The sequence below is a fragment of the Falco peregrinus genome, chromosome 6, assembly GCF_023634155.1.
Source record: "Falco peregrinus isolate bFalPer1 chromosome 6, bFalPer1.pri, whole genome shotgun sequence".
Classification (NCBI taxonomy): Eukaryota; Metazoa; Chordata; class Aves; order Falconiformes; family Falconidae; genus Falco; species Falco peregrinus.
Window position 1 is genome coordinate 33,836,569 of NC_073726.1, and position 20,762 is coordinate 33,857,330.

The 20,762-nt window shown below is 44.1% G+C and overlaps 1 protein-coding gene across 3 annotated transcripts in view; it reads left to right on the plus strand.

Annotated features, from left to right (window-relative positions):
* The first annotated feature begins 16,995 nt into the window (after window positions 1–16,995).
* Window positions 16,996–20,762, plus strand: part of NAP1L1 (nucleosome assembly protein 1 like 1) — a 31,843-nt gene continuing 28,076 nt past the window's right edge. For 2 of the 3 annotated variants that reach the window (XM_055807895.1, XM_055807894.1), the window contains exon 1: window positions 17,013–17,143. The gene's annotated coding sequence lies outside the window, so the exon portion shown is untranslated. Of the gene's footprint in view, window positions 17,144–20,762 lie in introns of all 3 variants that reach the window. The other variant, XM_055807893.1, reaches the window with a different exon arrangement.

Genomic DNA, 20,762 nt, shown 5'->3' on the forward strand with positions numbered 1-20,762 from the left:
AATAATGCTAATTAATAAAAGTGATGGTGGTCTGACACCTTTCAGTCTAGAAAACTAGATTTCACTTTTTAAATTTTCATTCATTTTCTATTTTGACTTTTCTTCTGGTTTTTTCCTCTTTCATGAATATGCTATCCCACCCATTTTCCTTTCCTAGCACTTTCTTGCCTCATTTCACTTTGGCCTTGTAACTCACACCCCAACCATTTAGTTGCTGTTTCTGATCTTTACTTCTCACACTAGAAAGAACAACTCTTTGGTTCCTCTGGGACCTACCAAAGACCACTGCTCATCTCACATGAAAGATGAGCAAAAACTTTGATGATAACAAACCCTGAAGTAATATCTTCTTGAATCTGTTGGCTTAAAGGGTACATCACCTTCCAGCAGACTTTTCCGACTGGATAAATGTGTACACTTCAATATAACCATTAATCACATACTTAAAATTCTTTGTTGCACAGAACCATTGCCCTGTTGAATATGCAGAAAGAGCACTGAGTTAGGCAGGAGTATGGAAAAAGAAAAGGTGAAAATTCTTTAACTATGCTAAAATACTATAAGCATTTCAATGCACACAGGAGAACTACGTATTGTTTGTGGGTTTACTAGAGCTTGGTGGGTCTTTGGGAAGAAGATGACAAACTAGATTGCAAAGATATATTTCAAAGTATCTTGAAAGGAAGAATGTGTTGTTTTCAGAATACAATAAACTTAATTCAATATTTGGTTGACCTGATAGTGTCTGAAAGTTAATCTCTGAAGTTTCCTTCTCATCCAGCTGTGACTCTCACAAAACATCTGAAACACTCATGAGACAAATATGACCAATGATGATACCACTTCCCTATTGTTTTGTTAAGGTTTGGGGTTATTGTCTTTATCTGATACTCTTTTTTAGCTTCCATTGCAGAAAAACAAGAAATGTCTTTCCTATCCCATGGATTTTTAAATTATCACAAAGGTGGGATCTTTCAAAATAGAAAGCCCCATTGTGTGAGGCCAGTTTAGGCAAAATGGGTCTTGAAGTTGGGTCAGCTTAGAATGCAGTCTGTGCTAGGTGTTCCTTAGTCATCTGTCTTTCACTTTGCATGAATTACTAGGAAGAAAGAGGGTCTATTTGTCTCATATCTTTAGAGAAAACCCTCCTCATGAATCTTAGCTATAAGAAGGCCATGTCAGATCCAAGAAGACTTTCCCAACAGAAATCAATGAAATATATATATTTTGAATAAAACCGAAGATTTTTAAGAATTCCCACTTTCCAGTGAACAGCTGTTTCATTGGAAAATTCCCGACCAGTTGTAACATATGGAAAGACAAGGTCATCATGACTCAGTGTTGTCATCTCTTGTTCCTTGGAGGATTAATATGGATCACTAATAACTGCAGCAGCCAGAGCAATTAATAATTGAAGAAGTGCTAATGAGGGCATTGATGAGATCAGCAGAGTCAGAAATCTCTTCACCGTAATATTTTTGCCTCTTTTTGATCCTTTTTCCACCATGTGCTGAGCAAAAAATTTAGTTTTTCTGCTTGTAAGGCCTGACCATCCTTTAATAAATGGAGTTATGTTTGATAATACTATGACTGCCTGTAGGTGCCTGCCCATTAAAATCCTGCCTGAGTTTCCCCAGTTTTCCTGCGACATGTGCTTCCCTTTGAAGCTCCATGAAGTTCATTAACTTAGAGATCTGAGGCCATCTTTATTCTGTATATTACTTTATCCATGAAATATGCAGGTCATAAAAGAGAGATGACTACACATTCCCTGTACACGGCTTTCTTGTTCCTTCAGGCTGAACAGTGATACCTGGTTAGGCCCTTTACAATGCTTGCATGGTGTCTAGCAAGACCCACCAGGAACAGAGAAAAAACTTACTCTCTAGGTTCATCTGCTATCTTCATCTCTGATGTCAAGTAATTTTAGGCTCTAATCCAGGAAATCCTTTCTAGATGCTCAGGCTGATGCTTTTTATGGTCTTCCTTTGCTGAGGGCTCTGCAGGGAACAGAAAAAATCTGCACTGGGACTGGTCTGTTGCTAGTTAAGTGCAGGATGAGGAATGATAGGTCAAAGAAAGAGCAAGAACAAGCAGGTAGTCTCATTTTCTCAGCAGTCTCGTCCTTTCCCTTTGCAAAACCCTTCCAACATCACATACTTTCTGCTGAAAATGTCTTTTGGGCTTTACTAGAGATACCTTAAATTAGAGTTTGCCTTGTTTATTTTTCACCACCATACATTTCATTTATGGCACCTGCAAAATGCCACTTCTGCTTGACAGGGATTATTCTGAATGCAAAGCGCAGATTAAATGCAAGGTCTAGAGTCATGAAAAGTGTTCTAAGAGCATGCCATAATCAGCAAGTTAAGAAAGGGATACATGGCCTGCAACCCTAAAATTTTCACCTGCAATTACCCAATGGCCATTAGTAGCCACCTGTCTACCTGAGGAACTTCCGAAGAACACCAGGCTCCTGTGGAAATGAGGAGAGAACAGAAAGAGAAGCAGTGTCAAGAAGCAGGGCAGCAAGCAGAAATTTCTGTTTCCAACAGGAAGAAACCAATTTGTCATGCTAAGAAACAGTGCAGAATAATACATGCCTCTTGGTAGACAGGAACATTGGAGCAGAGTAGTGCTATCTCCTGCCCATGAAGGCATATGCATCAACAGCCAATGTGGGAGAGAACTGGAAAGGACTGTAAATGTGCGGTTGATGGCATGCCATCACTTAGTAAGGTGCAGCGCATTCCTCCTCCAAGTGACCCACTTAATGGTTTTATGCTCCTAGAAAACATGACTAAAGCAGACAAAGCAGATAAAATACACATGGTCATACTAAAGAGGAAAAGAACTTCAATTATACTGTTCCAGGGCAATAATTTCATTAAACAATGGCTGCATACAGATGTGCTGCTGACAGAGAAACTGTACACGAACAGAATGAAAAATCAAAGCAGGGAGCAATTCTAGGTATCACTGAAAGACGCTAAGCTGTTCAGTTCAGGATCTATGCAGGAGAGCTTCCAAGGATCAGAGCCAAAATGCATAACTGTCCTTTGCTGATGCATGCTCTGGCTGCTGCTTGCCCTGACCTCTGATAAAGCAAATGTAAGGCTCCCTTTTAAAATTATTCTCTTACACCTGTGCCACGTGTGTACCTGTGTCAGCAGGAGAACATCGCCCAAGTGGGAGAGTGCAACCCGGGGCTCCCAAACCCATGGAGGAGCCTTAATCCTGGAGGATTTTTAATCCTTTTCCAATGGCTATGGAGGACTTTCAATACCTGCTTTTCCACAGATTCCCTGGAGAGTACAGGCACCTATCCAAACACTTCAACCACTCTCAACAGTATCCCTCCAAGCCCAAAGCATCAAGTGAATAACATTTTACAGTCTACAAGTCAGCTTCACCAGCTTCATTATTTTTCTTGCTGAGTAATATACGAAGAAGATTAGGCCCACAATAACCTACCACTGCCTTTGCTTCAAAATTTTTTCCGGAACACTCTGAAAGGGAAAAAAAAAAAAAGATACACAGTGATAAGTAAGCTACTGATAGTAAAGAACATAATTATACACATAGACAATACAAGCAATTAATTAGCTGCAGCTAGTGAATTAAAACTCAGGAGGCCACACACATTTTTATTTCCTGAGAAGGTGGTTTCCCATCTTAGTTATGTCAAAGGTGCCTTTTATTAAGGTACCAAAATTCAAACAGGAAATAGTTACTGTTTTAATGATCTGTAAAACTTTACATCTTTCCTTACCAAATTTTCAGGTGACTGCAGGTGCAAGTTGTTGTACCTGCCTTCCCAGCCACCACCTAGCAGATGTTTTCAGTTCACTGGTAGGAATATGAAAACAAATATGGGTACCACTAGTGAGGTAGCCTGACCTTAAATAGCAATTACTGACCACAGTTCTTGATTACAGGAAATGAAGGCTAAAAATGTGTTCAGAGCCAGGTATGGAGACTGCACGGAGCTGCAGTACAGCACCAGGGGAACCCGTGTGGGAGTGAGACTTGAGCTAGCTTCAGGCCAGGAACACCACACAGCCAGTGACACACCACCAGAGCGAAGGGCAAGGCAAGGCCACAGCCAGAGGCTGAGTTTGGAGAGGCAACACGTCAATATTGCCCGTTTTCGTCCTGGACAGGGAGCTAGCAGGGCTGGGGTCAGACTGGTGTTTAGGAACAGGAACATAGGCAAAAGGGACAGAAGTGTGGCTGGTATACTCAGCATCTAATGAGATCCTATGAGACTGAAAAGCATCCAGGTGGCTGGCTACCACCGCCTGCCTTGTGGGATTTGGGAGGAATAGCTGTAGATTTATACATTTTCGTACTGAGCAACAGCAGACTCAATTTAATGAAGCAGGATTCCTCCAGTTCGTTGAATGCCAAGAGCATATATTTGCAAAGCAGTATTTCACCAAATATTTTATCATTTAAAAAAACCTAGAACTCTGAGCATGCTAGACATTCATAAACATTTAGAGCAATACTGGCCTATGAATTAATATCCCATTTAAAAATGACTTAGTTACTGTCACTGTCCCTCTAAATTTATAAAAATATAAATTCCACTTTAATGTTATAAACTGTTCTGTACTGTGTAAGGTATTCTAAATAACACAATATTCTAATGCAGATATTCATGTCTGAATATCTAATAGGGAACAATGTAAAAAAAAAAGCAAGCTTTACATTAGATTGCATAATAAAACGTAGTAGCTTATACTAGTAAAAGTTTATATTAGTATTTCATACTACCTAATACATTTATATATGAAATGCCACTACTTGGATAGCTACAGATAATTTAAAAATAATATATTAGCCTAAAGATAACACTGGTTAGGTAGAGAAATCACAAGAGCTCTGAGGTACAATTTACTTCATAAACAGACAAAACTTCCCTAGAACTTTACGAATGCTGGTATTTACTGAAGACTTGTCAGAAAATATAATCCTGAATTTACATAGGACATCTCACTTTTACAGAACAAATTACATTATACCTGTTCCTTCCTAAACTGAAGGTAGGAATCATTTTTAACTACATCTGTATTGCCAGTGATGGCTGGTGCTTATAAATTATTTAGGTTGAAATCATATTATTTTTCATTGTGCATTAGCAGTGAATTCATGACTGGCTGATCAGCTATTAAGAAGTAATCAGAGAATCGGTACTTGGGCCTTTGACACAAGGGGAAAGTTTATTTCAGAATCCCTTCAGGGATTTTGCAGAAAGCCACTTTTCACCAGTTCTTCTCAGTTCCTTGTTATTTTATCCACTATCAATTATTCCTCTGGAGCTGAAAAACAGATATTCCAAAGTGATGGTTTTTCAATAAGTTGTTTATATAACACACGCACATTGGGATTACCAAGTCTGCTTTCAGTCTTTTCTCTCTGTGTAGCTTCACTGTTGGATCAGCTTACCTCGTCACCTGTACAGTGTCTTGTTTGGATGAATCCCCCCTGCTTAAATGCTGCTTTATAACCAGGCATTTCTAGCTCACTGCAGATTTGTTCACCAAGGGGCACATCCTCTAGCAGATTTAGACCTTTCAGGAATCTTGACCATCGTTTTTGTCCTGGCATTTGCAATAATACTTAGACTTATGGCTTCCTGACACAGCAAATTTATGAGAAAAGGTATCCTGAGGCCAAGGACCACAACTGCTCCAAAACAGCAGAGCTGCACTAATGGAAAGGAGCAACATATCTGACAAGATTTGCACATGCGCCCATGTCTGGAATTTTGCAGCCACCATCAAGAACCAGCAAGTAATTCCAGAGCATCTCAGGAAGAAGGGACCCCGCCAGGTCCCTACTTATTTCTCTACCTAACCTGAGGACAGCCAGGTGGCCTCAGGAGGAGATGTCACCCTTTACAGCTCCAAACCCAAGCCAAACAACCAGACCCTACTTATACTCTGTGCATTTCAGAGCCAGACACCACTGTGGAAAACAGAAAGCAAAAACAACACTAAACATGCAAAATAGATACACTGGGTGATTCATGTTCCAGGTGCTCTGGGGAACCACCAGCTTTGGCAGGTAAAAGCTGCCCAGATTTCTTATGTTGTTCAGCTTCCTTTCTTCATTTTTAGGTGTTCAAAACAGTGCTAGAGAGTTGAGGTTGATTCAGTAAATGCACACACTTACATTTGAGCTCATCCTCTAAGCCTTGTATCGTTAGTAGACAGAAAGAGGCATTTCTAAGGCACAAGACAGCCCATCTACAAGCAGATAATTGAAACAGCCCAGGTGAATTACACTGTACAACAGCTTATGTTTCTCCGCTATTAAGGCAACCTAAGAAAGATGAGATATTGAAGCTGAGAACATCTGAAGTTAGCTGGAAGTTAGTTCCATTCCCGATTTTTAAAGGCTTTGGTTATTTCACGTCGCAAATCCACAGCTCTCAACACACTTCCTCTCCTTTGCTCTCCTCCCATCCTTTGCAACGGCCCTTTATTTTTCTGCCTAGTTTCTGCCCTTCATCCTTTTTCAGCTAATGTAGCACTATCGGAGTTCTTAAGAATGGCAAGTCTGTTTATTTGCAGTTGGAGACAGAGAAAGATGAAAAGTAAAAGCATCAAAATAAAGCAACGGAACAAAATGACAAGCAAAAACTCCAAAGCAGTTTTATCACTACCCTCAGCTTTTAAGTACTGTTATATTTCATAAGAAAACTGCCTAAATTGGGATACAGATACAATTTGAAACACACAGAGATTATAAGACTAAATGATGCAGAAGCAGTCTGCTTTTCTGCAGAATACTAGAATACTATATTTATAAACAGGACTCGGCATGGCTTTATAGAAAGAGACCTAATAAACAGCAGAGAGTATAGCCAACTTTCAGTTCCCCAATTAAGAAGGCTTTCTTTCCCCATGCAAATATGTCACGCAAATCATGGAGAACAATTCCAATTTGCCTTCTACATGAACACTTTGGAGTTAATCAGACAGACATGTGAGCACTGTGTATGTTAGACGTGCTGTGCTACTGTTCCAGTGGTTTTAAATTAATAGTATGACATTGCACTTTTCATTATGAAAAATTTAGCTGAGGTTTTTTCCACAGTTTTTCAGTCTCGCATCCTTGAACATCAAATATCAACAAGGCTTTTATGTAAATATCACAGAATAGTTGAGGCTGGAAGGCACCTCTAGTCCAAACCCCTGCTCAAAGCAGGAACAGCTAGGGCAGGTTGCTGAGGGTCATATTCACCTGGGGTTTGAGTATCTCCAAGGGTTCAGCCTGTGACAGTGTTTGATCAGAGTTAAGTGTTTTCATGTGTTTGAATGGAATTTTGCATATATCGATTTGTGCCCATTGTCCCTTGTCTTTTCACTGGGCACCGCTGAGAAAAGTCTGGCTCTGTCTTCTTTACTACCCCTGAGAAGGTGTTCATAAACACGGATATAACCTCCCTGAGACTTCCCTTCTCACACTAAACAGTACTGGCTCTCTCTGCCTCTCCTCATATGAGTCCCTTTATCAGCTTCACGATTCTTTTCCAAACCCAATATGTCTGTCCATATTGCTTACTGGGGAGCCCCGGACTGGACCCAGCACTCCAGATACCTCTCACCAGGGTGGAGCAGAGGGGAAGATCACCTCCCTTTACCTCATGCAACCCAGCAGGCTGTCGGCCTTGGCGGCAAGGGCACATTGCTGGCTCGTTTCACTCGGTGCTCACTGGGACCCCCAGGTCCTTTCCTGTAAAGCTGTTTTCCAGCCTATCGTTTCCCAGCTTGTCCTGTTGCCTGGAGTTGTACCTCCTCAGAGGCAGGACTTTAAATCTCCCTTTGTTGAACTTCATGAGGTTCCTGGCAGCCCATTTATCCAGCCTTTCAAGGCAGTGCAACCATCTAGATTATCAGCTAGTCCTCCCAATTTTGTACCAAGTTTTGCAAGCTTGCTGAGGGTGCATACTATCCTACTATCCATGTCATTAATGAAGATGTTAAACAGTGTTGGCCCCAGTGTTGACCCCTGGGGTACACCACCAGTGACTGGCCTCCAGCTGGACTTTGTGCTGCCGACCACAACCGTCTGGGCCCAGCCATACAGCCAGTTTTCAGTCCACTGCCCATTTATTTAGTCATCAGTTTGTCTACAAGGGTGTTATGAGAGACAGTGTTGAAAGTGTGCTTTCAACATAAGTAAAAATAAACATCCACTGTTGTCCCTTCACCCTCCAAGCCAGTCATTTCATCGTAGAAGGCTACTGGGAGGGTGAGGCACAATCTCCCCTTTGTAAATACACGCTGACTGCTTCCAATCACCTTTTTGTCCTGACAAGACAATTGTCAGTGGCCAAAGACAATTGAGTGTCCCCGCAATGACATTAGCTGTTCCCTCAGTGCTCAAGGCTGCATCCTGTCAGGTTCCATGGACTGCTGTGTGTTCAGCTAGTTTAAATGTTCCCTAACCTGATCTTCCTCCACCAAAGATAAGTCTTCCTTGTTCCAAACTTTCCTCCTGATTTCAGGGACCTGGAATGCTTGAAGGCAAATCTTATCTGTGAAAACTGGAGCAAAGAAGGCATTGAGTATCTTGGCCACTCCTGTGTCATTTGTTACAGTTTCCTGGTCCCATTCAGCGCTGGGTCCTTCCTGCTGAGATACTTGTAGAAGCCCTTCTGGTGGCCCTTCATGTCCCCTAACAGATTTAAATCCTGATAGGCTTTGACTTTTCTAATGCTATTCCTGCATGCTCAGACAGTGTCTCTACATTCCTCACAGGTCACCTGTCCCTACTCCCACCTCTTGTTATGCTTCCTTTATATGTCAGAGTTATGTCAGGAGCAATTTGTCCATCCATGCAGACTTCCTGCCACCTTTGCTTGACTTCCTGCAAATCAGGATGGACTACTCTTGAGCTTGGAAGAGCCGGTCCTTGAAAAATTAGCAAACTCACCTGGACCCCTCATCTCTGCAGGTCCATCTCCTATGGGATTCCCCTAAGTAGATCCCTGAGCAGGCTGAAGTCTGCTGCCCTGCAGTTCAGGGTTATGAACCTGACACTGCCTTGCTCTGTCTCCTCAGTATCCTGAACATCACCATTTTACAGTCACTGCAGCCAAGGTTGCTCCCAAAGGTTGCTTCACTTCCCTGACCAGTTCTTCCTTGTTTGCAAGTACGAGGTCCAGCAGAGTGCCTCCCATCATTGGCTCATTGATCATCTGTGCTAGGAAGTAACCAGCAATGTACTCCAGAAACCTCCTGGACTGCTTGTGCCTTGCTGTGCTGTCCCTCCAGCAGATATTAGGGTGGCTGAAGTCCCCTGTGACCAGATCCTGTGAACATGAGGTTTCTTCCAGTTATTTGATGAAGGTGCCTCATCTATTTCTTCCTAATCAGGTGGTCCACAACAAACACACAAAATGTTGGCCTTGCTAGTCTGTCCTCAAATCCTAAGTGGTAAACTCCTCATTGGCTTGTCATCCATCTCTAGGAAGAGCCCCACACACCCCTGCTGCTCTCACGTAAAGGCCTCTTTGAAGGATGCCCAATGCACCTGGATCACTCCAGCCATGTGAGCTATCCCGTTATGTCTCTGTGACCCCAATGAGATTGCAGCAACAGTACACGGAGCTCAAATTCCTCCTGTCTGCTTGCTCCCCATGCTGCATACATTAGTGTATTAGGCATTTCAGAGAGGCACAGGGTTGTGCTGATTTCCCAGGAAAGGTGTGAGAGCTTCCCTCATACCGTAGTCCTCTTGACACTTCCTTATTTGAGTGTATATGCTTGAGGTCCCATTCTGTACCGCTGGTTTTGAGGTCTCTCTCATCCATCCTACATCTTTTGCCAGCCAACCAAGTTCATCACTTCCTCACTTGACTGTGGGTTATCATCATTTCCCTCCCCCATCATTCCCAGTTTCAAACTTTCTTTACCAGGTTTGCCAGCCTGTTGGAAAAGATGGTTTTGCCCTCCCTAGTCAGGTGGGATCCCATCTCTTCCCCTACAGTCTTTGATCCTCACAAAGGATCCACGGTCATAAAAAACAAATCCCTGTCATTGATACCAGCTGCACAACAACAGCTGTTCATCACAGGATCCATTCACTCCATGTTAAACCCTTCACCCTCACCAGCAGGATCAAGGACAAAACCATTCGGGCCCCTATGCCCTTGTCATTTGGTCATGTTGAATACACTCCAGGTCTTCCCTGGTGGCAACATTGGTGTTCACCTGGAAGAGCAGCAGGGGTTAACAGTCTGAGGACAGGACAAGTCATGTCAGTGTTTCCACAATGTCTCAGATCTAAGCCCTCAGCAAGTCTCAAACCTCCCTAGACAGGGTTCAGGTTGGTAGATGGGGGCCTTGCAGCACTATCTTCTGATCAAAAACTTTGCTTTGGTTTTTGCAGAAAACAGGATTTGAGCATCTTAGAAGACCATCAGTACAAACTCTTGCAGGCACCCTTTGTGACAGAATAGGTATCAGTTCCTGACAAACTGTCCTGAGAAACTGTGTCTGGGAACATGCAGGGATAACGTGAGATACTGCTGCTGTTGGCCCAAACTCAAAGGTCTTCAGCTGAATATCCTTCCCTTTCTCTTTTCCTCTTCTCAGTTCTAGCCTCAAGCCAAAGCTAAGAGGAAGCAGTACAGGAGTAAAGAGAGAAAATCATCGTTACAAAAAATTTTAAATATTTTTTTTTCTTACAGATTTACTTAATAGTTTGTCAATATCCCTAGGCTGACATTCTTCAGACAGCGTTTGCTATGCAGCTGATCGGCCTTTGAAAGCCATCCACTTGAAGTGCTGTGTTTCGAAGTATAACTTTAAGACACTAAGTTATATAAAAACTTAGGGTTTTGGCTGACTGAAGCAGGGTAGCTGCAATTCTTACCACCCATATTCTGCACTGCTATGGGATGCCGAGGCACCTTCCTTCAGACAGAAGTGTTGTCCATGTTGCTGAAAAAAGCAAAGTTTTATAAAAATGTGTTGAAAAAAGCAAGTAGTCTGTATACATCTGTGCTTATTGAAGGTTCACCATCTTCTAAGAAATCAGGCTGCAAGGGAGGAAGGAACTAGCTCTCCTGTGCCATGTCATACTCTAACCAGAACTGCTGAGAACTTTTTTTTTAAAGGGCAAGGTCAGAGATTAAATTGGCAGTTGTCAATTCATTGAAACTTAAATTGCTCATCCAGAAAGATTAGTTTTAGCCAATGTTTCAACTCAGAAGTATATGGGACAAAAAGTTCTAAAAATGTCAGCGTTTCATTTTGACGAGTTTTAATAATAACATGCAATATTTAAGCTTTATTTTGATTTTTGGTTGCAAAAATGGAATTAATGCTAGTAAAGACATAGGGAAATGGTAAAAAACCAAAACAATTGAAGATGATATAAATGGAAAGTTTGGACTTGCTCCACTTGTGATTTGGGGTGTGGGGGGAGGGGAGGAGGGAGGGATCACAGTCCATGGAACAGGTAATTGTCTTTTCCTCCCTATTTGGGATGTTATTTTGTCATATGGCTTAGAACCATTTCCGGCCCAGTTCTGGGGCTGAATATATATCCTGTCCCTGCCAGAGGTGCTACTGTGGGCATTTTTAGCAGTAGCAGGGAGTTCTGGCCGTGGCAAGTACACCCTTATACAGTGACAAAATCAAACCAAATAAACCCAAATTCCAAATCATTAAACCTCTGAAGGTCAAAGAACTAGCTTCCTCCTTTCATATATAAGGTAACTATGAGAAAGTTGGGCAGTTTAGGCAATATATTAATTACATCCTTATGATACCACAGCAAAACCCTTGACTGTAACTATCCAATTTCATGGCATTTTATTTTATCATGTGAAATAGCCAATAATACCAGAAACAAGGACCCCTCTGTATGTAGTTTTGCTGTCATGTTAGATACATTAGGACCAACTGCAGGCACTGCAAGCGATACAGCTTCTTCTATTTGATGTCTTTTTTTCTCTTATGACTTAACAAATTTATATGCAATATAAAGATTTGTTCTAATGTAATAATTGAATAATCTATCAGTTAGCACATACAGCTTCTTTAAAAAGTCTATTCTACAGTGATATTTCAGTTAGCACAGTTCCTCTTCCCTGATAAAATTATTTCACAGGAAGAGCAATATTTAAAAAAAAACCCAACCCTGCAGTGAGTTCTAGCCCCCAGCAATGACCCTAAAAAACACCAGGTGCACTGTACTTGAGATTTTAACTGCTGCACCACTTCTAAAGTATTTGTACATATATTTCTTCACCGATTTCAGCACCCCTGTATCATTTATTTCCCCTCCCAGTTTATCACTCCACACTCCACTATTTTCTCCATCTCTCCCTTAGGTTGTTTTCTTAGTTGTTGGGGTTTGGTTTTTTCCTGTTACTTTTGGTTTATACCTTCTGTATCTATGAGCAATCCCTATAATGTAAGATAAGAGTCACAATTTAGTCCCTGGAGATTTAAAAGTATTCAGAAATAAAAGATGTTAAAGGTTTATTATGTCAAAAAGTGTATAATCACATTTCAGCATTTCACTTTTTCCAAACCATGTCATTTTGCTTTGTCTTTTATTACAGTATCTCAAAGGTTACACACACTGTATTTCTTTAGTTTGCTGCTACGCCTGTCTGCAAATGTGTTCCCTGAGGGAAAATTTGCTCTCATTTCACAGAAGCAGAAGCAAGTGCAAAACAGGAATCTGTGAGAGGTGTTCATTCAACTCTACACAGGGATTTGCATGATTTGCCATGTGATAGTTCAGCAGAACTTTCTATGCTGTCTGTGGCACTGTTTATGACTTGCTTTCTGGGATGATGTTCTTTCCTTTAGAAAACAAGTAGTTCCTCAAAAAGTAAACAATACGTGGAAGAACTAACAACAGCTCTGCACTGTACCATTCATTGGCTAGCCATGTAATTTGGAATAATCATTCAGTAAGAGTTGAAAGAATTGCTTTTGCCACAAGAAAGCAATTCAGTCTTAAAAAGAATACTCTGGATTCACTGTTTTCATTGTGTACTGGTAAACCTAGTACTTCCGCACAGGATTTCAAACTGTACTGAGAAAAAGGCATCTCTTTGTGGCAGCTGGGGAACCTTGGGTTTTCTACTCTGTAAATAGTTCAGCGAGGGTGTTCTCAATTTCGGTGACGGATGATAACTTCCATGGTGACTGTAACTCAGCCAGCTACCGCAGACAGAAGCAGACAAGGAGCACTCCTATCATCCCTGGTTGTAACTCATTGCTTACACAAGGAGCACTGCCAGCTGATTTCGGGAGAGGGTAACCTTGGGCAATCAGTACTTTGGAAAACAGTCAGGGCTGATCTGATCTAAAATGAGCTATGATCAGCAGAGAATGTGTGGTTGTAGCTTTTCATGCATTGCAGGTTTGCAGCACTGAGCAGGTCCTAAGTCCTGTAAAACTGAGGCTTTGGAAGGTGCCAAGCGTGCCTAGTACTCTGAAGGGTTGTCTAGGTGTTCCTGTAATCAGATCCAGGTCCATACCAAGGACCTTTTGCATTTTTCTGTTAGTACAAAAGGGGCTGAAAGCAGCTTAAATGTTCAGTGAATTGCCTGTCACAGGGGAGTTCTTGATCCAAAGTAAGTATACCAAGCTCCATGACCAACACATTTTCCTAAGCTAAAGCACTGTCGCTTCAGCTTAGCTTTAGCCTGAATGCAGCTCAAGTACACAGGATACATGCTGTGCTTCAGCAGATTGAGCCTGGATGTGAGTGCCAAACTCATTTGTTGCAACAGGCTGCTACAGGAATACTGGCTTACCCTTCTGCAACAGCTTCAGTGCTTGACCTTCTTCAGGCTCCTCCACATACAAACCTAGACCTGTGCTCCGTCCCTGAGTGTCCCCATGGCCTCTGCCTGGAGATAACCCCTGCCTGAGCCTCCCTCTGCAGCCAACGTGAGTCAGTGATGCAGGCTGTGGGGGGAAGGACTCAAATGTGAGTGTAGCGGATAAGGCTTATGCATTCAAGTAGAGGTCAGGTTCCATGATATTTAATAGCTCCATAAATAAGACACTCAACTACCATGTGAGATACCTAGTTCAAACTCTTCTGCTGATTTGGAGCAGCAATTCAACCTCAAGTCATTGTCTCCAGAAGACTCACTCTAGCTTCTATGCCACAGGGCAGTTCTCTTTTTATCTTTTTTTATCTTTTTTATCAAAGCTCTTCCAGCCTGGAGAAAATGTTGTGCCTCTGTGCATGCAGTGACCACATCTGCACAGTTCTTACACACACATTTTAAGGCTCTTAAAAAAGCTTCAGGATGTAATATTTTGAAAAATAATACATGTTTATGAGGAAACTATACCTGTGCCAGTATCTAATGCATTCTCAGGTGATTTGATTCCCATTATGCAAAAAATGGTGTTAGTTTGACTTTCTGTGCAACACCAAGGCAATACTCCAACTATCCAGCCAGTAACTATCCAGCCAGATTGAAACTAAAAGTTGCAGAGCATGCTCTAAAGCATGGCAAACACACAGGAAGATGAAAATTCAGAGCAAAGAAAAATATATGGGCCATTAAAACTCAAGCACAGGTTTAATTTCCACTCAAGTCTAACTTTAAATTTGCTTTTGTCTCATTATCATGACTGCACAAATGCCAGGATAAGTTGAACTGTTTTGATAGCGAAACAAACTAAACTAGAAAGCTTACATGTGCATACAATTCAGGTATTTGAGAAATAGGCTTCTCCTGTCCTCTTTCCATACATGTGTGATGGCAGGTGCCATGTGGAAGCAGGACTAGTGCCCATATGTCCTCTCCCTTGTCCTGTCCTGCTTAGCTATCCACAGAAACTGCTGCTGATTGAAAAACGTTCCTAACTATTGTTTGTGAAAAACTGCTGAAGAGCCCTAGTATAAGGACTTTGGTTTTATTTTGTCTCATGAGAAGGGGTTGATTTATGTGACAAATGCAAAACCCCTAAAAGACATCTGTGAATTTGGATGAAAAGGCATTTCCTTCCAGTCTGAAGGAATGATTCCATCTTAGACCTCCTTAGACCTGTCCCCACTCCTTGGCCCCTGCTGTTGACTACCTTACTCCACACTGCTGGCTTCTGCACCTCTCATTTCTTTTGTACCTCACTCCTATATAGGGGTCACTGGGTCTCACCTCAGGGTTCTGCATGTCATGAGGTGGTAGGTCCCAGAAAGATGAGCCACCGCCTTGTGAATCACTTGTTTATAGAAGATTGCCTCTTTAGCTGATTGAATAAAGGGAACGCCTGCAATAGCATATAATTGCTCTTGCAATAAATACCAATCGGTTGCTCATTTTTATCAAATGCCTTCTGTACACCTCTGATTTCTTCATCTTCCCAAGCACCAGACAGCTCAGATAAATAAAAAACTAGCATATAGTACAATTTTAAAAACTGAGGGTTGCAAGGGGTCTACAGGTACTTTCATTTTAGAATCATGTAACATCTCCATCCCTGTTTCTCCCTAATTATCACTTGGACTATGCTATGCAACCTTTTGCCTGGATCTTTCTTTTGCCTCCTTAAACTTTCTCAGTTTCTAGCTATTTTAAATTGCATGTTGTAAAAAAAAAAAAAGCTCACCTATCAAAATTCAGTGTGCTGGGGAATATGGCATCCTTAAGTTCACTTCATAAGCTTCTGCTTGCAGATGGGATTTCTTTACCACAAAGACTTTGGGGGCTGATTTTACTGCTGTTCACTGGAACAAGACTGGTGTGGCACCGTACAGTGAAGAACAGGATCCTTTAGCTTTTGCTTGTTCTTAACATAGATTGTGTTGCAGATACTAAGCAGATCCACCACTTCTTTTGCTTTCCGTTGTCATTTCCAGTATTTAAATAGCTACACTTACACTGCAGATTGCTTCAGAGAAGCAGATGCAAAAATTTAGTAAAATGTAAAGAATACACATTAAATATTTGGTGATATATCCTCAACAAACAGCTCTTATTGCCATCTCCCTATGTGTTTGTCCATCCCATCTGCTTCTAATTATGTTTGAAATCATTGGCTCATTCCAGCCAAGAGGAGCTGAAGTCTCAAAGACATTTACATTTCTCTAAGTTTAGCGCAGATCTAGTGTCTTCTCCAAGTATGCTCCATGCTTTTACTCAAGATCATGTGCATGGGAGAGAAACCCAAGGAAGGAATGGGTTTTAGGGAAGGCTTCACTCAGAGCTGGCAGTCACGCATGAGAGGCATTTGTAGGAAACCAGGCTGCTTAGGTCTCTGACAGGCAAATACACCAAGTTAAAATGGGAGGGTTGAAGCTGTTTCTGCCTCTGGCTGTCCATCCCAGCCAAGGCAGGAACAATCGAAACTCTGATGAAACAGCGTTTGAACCACCGTGGTTTTCAGCTTGGGCTTTTAAGGTAAGGTAGTGCTGACTGGCGTTTTGCGGTACCTGTAGCCCGTGCATATAGGGTTTACCTGTGTGAGTAACTTCTATTTTTGCGCAGGTGCCTTCAGCAACGCCCCCGGGTTCGTCCTTAAAGCAGCACTAAAGCGGCCGGGGTAGCGTTACCCGCCGGCTCCTCGCAGGCCCACCCTCGACACCCCGCTGCCGAGGAGGGGGTGCCTTCAGCGCCATGCTGTGGCCCACCAAGCGGCGTAACAGCTCTTGGGCCCGCAGCCCAGCCCAGGCCGGGCGGCCCCGCGGGGGATGCCCTTGCCGGCACCGTGCCACCCCGCCCGCCTTTCCCCTCGGGCCCACGGCGGGGACAGGGACCAGCCCGCGGTACGTGAGAAGACACACGGTCGATGACGCGCCCCTGGCCTTCCCTCTGCGCCTCCCCGCCCGGCGCGGCCCGGCCGACGCGGCGGCAGCGGGGTACGGCGCGGGGTACGGCGCGGGCTCCGGCCGGGCAGGCCCCAACGGCCTCGGCCGACGGCCAGCGCGTGCCCGAGGCGGGCGTGCGGCCGGCGCGAGGGCCCGCGCGTGCGCGCGCGCGTTGCCAGGAGACCCGGGGCGCGCGGGGGAGGGGGAGGGGGGTTACGTGGTGACGTTAATTCTATATGAGCGCGAGCGGCGGGAGCTCGGGTCTTTTTACCGCCAGCCGCGCGGCGCCTCCTCCTCGCTCCTGAGTCACCGCCAGCCCCGGCCCGCGCAGGTACCGGGAGGGGCGCCGTGGGCCGCCGCCGCCGCGGCGGGGGGTGCGGGCGGGGGGCAGCGAGCAGGGGGCGCTTGGGCCCCGCTCCCGCGCGGGGAGGCCGCGGGCGCCGGCCCGGCCTAGCGGGGCCGCTCGGCCGCCGGGGCGCGGGGGGGGGCGGCGGTGCCCGCGCCGCCCCGAGCCTCTCCCGCGGGGCGCTGCCGCCCGCCCGGCCCCTCGGCGGGGAGCGCTGCTCGCCGTCCCCTCCCCTCTCCCGCGGAGCTAGGCCGGGCCGCGGGGCTCGGGCCGGCGCTGAGGGGAGGCGAGTCCGCCCGGCAACACGTGGGGACGGAGCGGGGCCCGCGGGGCGCGCCCGGCGCTGCCGGAGGGGGGGAGGGCGGCGGGGCCGGAGAGCCGCGCCGGGCGGAGCGGGGCCGTACGTGTTCGTCCGGCCGCGGGGGGGCCGGGTGCCGGCCGCGCTCGGCGGCCGAGTGGGGGGCGGGGAGGGCGGTGGTTGCGCACATGGCGGAGGGGGCGGCGGGTGGCTGCGCGCCGTGGCCTTGGGCTGGCCCCCCGCCTTGTTCTCGCTGCCGCGCGGGGAGCCGCGGCGGGGCTGTGCTGTGCCCCTGGCTGCTGGCAGGGGGACCCAGAGACTGAGCCAGGGGACGGGCAGCTCGCTTCCTGCCTCAGGAGAGAGCGTGCATCGGTTCTCCGGAGTTCAACATGTCGCTCCTCTGGGTGCCTGCTAGCCGGTATCGCCCAGGCTGAGGCCTTTGCTTTCCGCCTGATGGTGGATGTGTCCATTGTCCACAGTAGCAGGTACAAGAGGTTGCGTGATGTCTGTCACCAAGGAAGGCAAAGAAGCGACCTGAAAGATCTAGTAACTACAGATGGAAGCATTGGCTTCTGTTTAGCATTCATGTAGATCTATCTGCATAAAAAACATATTCTATCTACTCCATATTGCATGCTTAGGGGACCTGCGCTGCCAATACCTCTGAGTATTTAATACAAAACCTGCCTTATTTGCTTGCAGAAGAAAACATGAGCCTTTTCTCGTGACTGTGGCATGGTGGTAATATGTCAGAATCTTCCACAGTTTATCTCCAGGCACATGGCAGTTTTGTGTATGTCTATTTGTGTTTGAAGCCTTATAGAGATAGGTGTACATTTCATGCTCTCTAGCTCCTCTGAGGAAGGTAAGAGAAGTGGGCACTGGCGGTGCAGGGTATGACAAATACTTTCCTCTGCTCACCACCTCTGCTGGGACTTTGATGTCTGCTGGTGGATGTTATATTAATCGGGCAGGAGGTAGTACCTGGTTATTTCCATTTGAATCATGAGATAAAACTCCAAAGAAGAGCTAAGGCCTAAGGTTGTGTACAGCTGACAGGTAGCTTCTGACAAAAATGTTAGTAGCTTGTTGGTTAGTAGCTTTCCTGCTGCGTCTGTTTTACAGTGGTACCCTCTTTAAAGAATGAGGAAAGCACTGTTCGAGGATTGAAGCCAGCTGACTGGCTTCCAGTGTCTTGTAAATCTAGTAATTATCCTAATTCTTAGGGCAAAATAGGGTTTGAAACCTGCATACATTCACATTTTAGTGACATGGATGCCTCTGTACCAGACAAAAGTTTAGGCTGCTCAGGCTTCAGGTACCTGAAACGTAGATATGAGTGCTTAGAACAGGTCATTGATACCTCATCTTCTGTTTGTATGGCCCTCCTGTGAGACTGATATATATACTCCTGTATGTACTCCTGTGAGACTGATAACATGCTAGCTGTCTCCCATCCTTTCACTTAAAGTTTGAGTTTTGTGGCAGGTTTTCCATATCATGTGTTTTGGTTTCTGAGGACAGAGGATTGTAGAATAAGGATTTTGTGCACAGGTGGTAGATCTGGTGTTTTTCAGAGCCTGTGGCTCTCCTCTGATGTTTAAGGACTGGGAAGTGAGTGTTGGGACTGCTGGAAGTGCGTAGAAGTACCGTGCTGCATCTGTGCCGCCAGCCCAGTGTTACAGGAAGTGCCAATACTGCTGGATCTGCTGTACTGCTGTGTGTGCGCAGCACAGTCATGCTCTTGCCGTTCTTGTGCTTCATCTAGCCCCACCTCACTCAAAAAATGTTCCTGGGAGCAGGCAGGGGACTTGTTAAGGTGATCTGCGTACTGAGCACCCTCAAAATGGGTAGTCTGTTGGTGTGGGTTTTTTCTTAGCTCCTTGCATAACTGACAATGAATATGTGTGCACAAGTGAAACTGAAAGCCAGGCGTTGTGGTTACATATGTTATGAAGCTTTCTTAACAGAGTTTTTACAACCCTGAGTGAGACCTGAGTCTTCCAGGCTGTGGAACAGTGTTAGAACTCCAGATCTTAAAGGAAATTTTGGCTTACTGCACTGTTAGTCGCATTGGTACATATCTGTTTATTTACTTAGCTCCTAAAAGTTGAAGCAATTGTAACACAGTGAACTTAACTCATTGTGGCAGATACTGTATTTCTTAAGGGAATAAAATAACTTTAGGATTTGAATTTCAGTAGTGAAGAATCTCAGGAGAAATAAGACGAGCATCTTGTATTTTGAATTTTTGATTGAATCCTTTGGTGAAAGCCAGTTTGTGCCAGTAATGGGTGTAATGAATGTATCTATGGTATCTACACTTTTTTGTTAATATGACTGTAACCCAGTTCATCTTCAGGTTCTTGTGATACAGCTGCAAACATGCTGTATCTTGAACTAAACATCTGATTCTTACTACTTTTAGGGAAACTTCAGGAATTGGACAGATTGCAGAAAATGGAGATGCAGGTGTTCTTTAAATGCCTGTTCATTTTTCTGCATTTGTGTATACACTCAGTAGAACTTTAGCTCTGGGTTTTTCCATGAACTGATAGTGCTTTGCTATTTGTGTGGTACTAGTAGGTACTTACACAGATGACAGTACTTTGCAGGCAGAAACAAGACTTTTTAATGCTGGTTGTATTTTACTAGAGCTGATGAGTCTTCTGAGTTAGCTTCTTGTCTGGGTGACTGTGTTCCACTCTAGCTTCTCATTAGAAAACTAGCGAGTAAATAATAGAGCAGAATCGCATTTTGCAAGTGGTGTTTAATCTGAGGAATGGTTGTGATGATGGGTTTAATGTTTATAGGTCAATTTTCATTTGTAAATTACTTCAAGCTCAAAAGTGATGATAATTAAAGTTAATTCAATCTAGCTGATCTTCACTCAGCTCAGAGGTTAGTGCGGTTCCTCATCACCTAACATTGTTAATCTGGAGAGTAGGTCTGGTGTCGTAATGTATTTGTCTAGAAAACCAGACATGCCTGGAAGGCATCACAAAAGTTGCTTGGGGATTCATTTGACGACCTTGTGAAAAATTAAGCGATTTAGAAGCAATGCATGAGGTTTTTGAGGACTTACTACACTCATCAAAGTTAATGCAAAGGGAAAAATCTTAGTTACAGATATGGCCTCCTGTATTTAGTGATAACTTTAACCCGAAGTTTTCAGGAAGTCTACATGTGCTGCAGACCAAAACTTCAACTGCATAAAAAAAAAGACTTTGCTAATTTACTTTTGATACTTATATTTAGTTTTAAAATATAAATAATTGAAGTTTTGAAGTAATCAGTGTTCTCCCT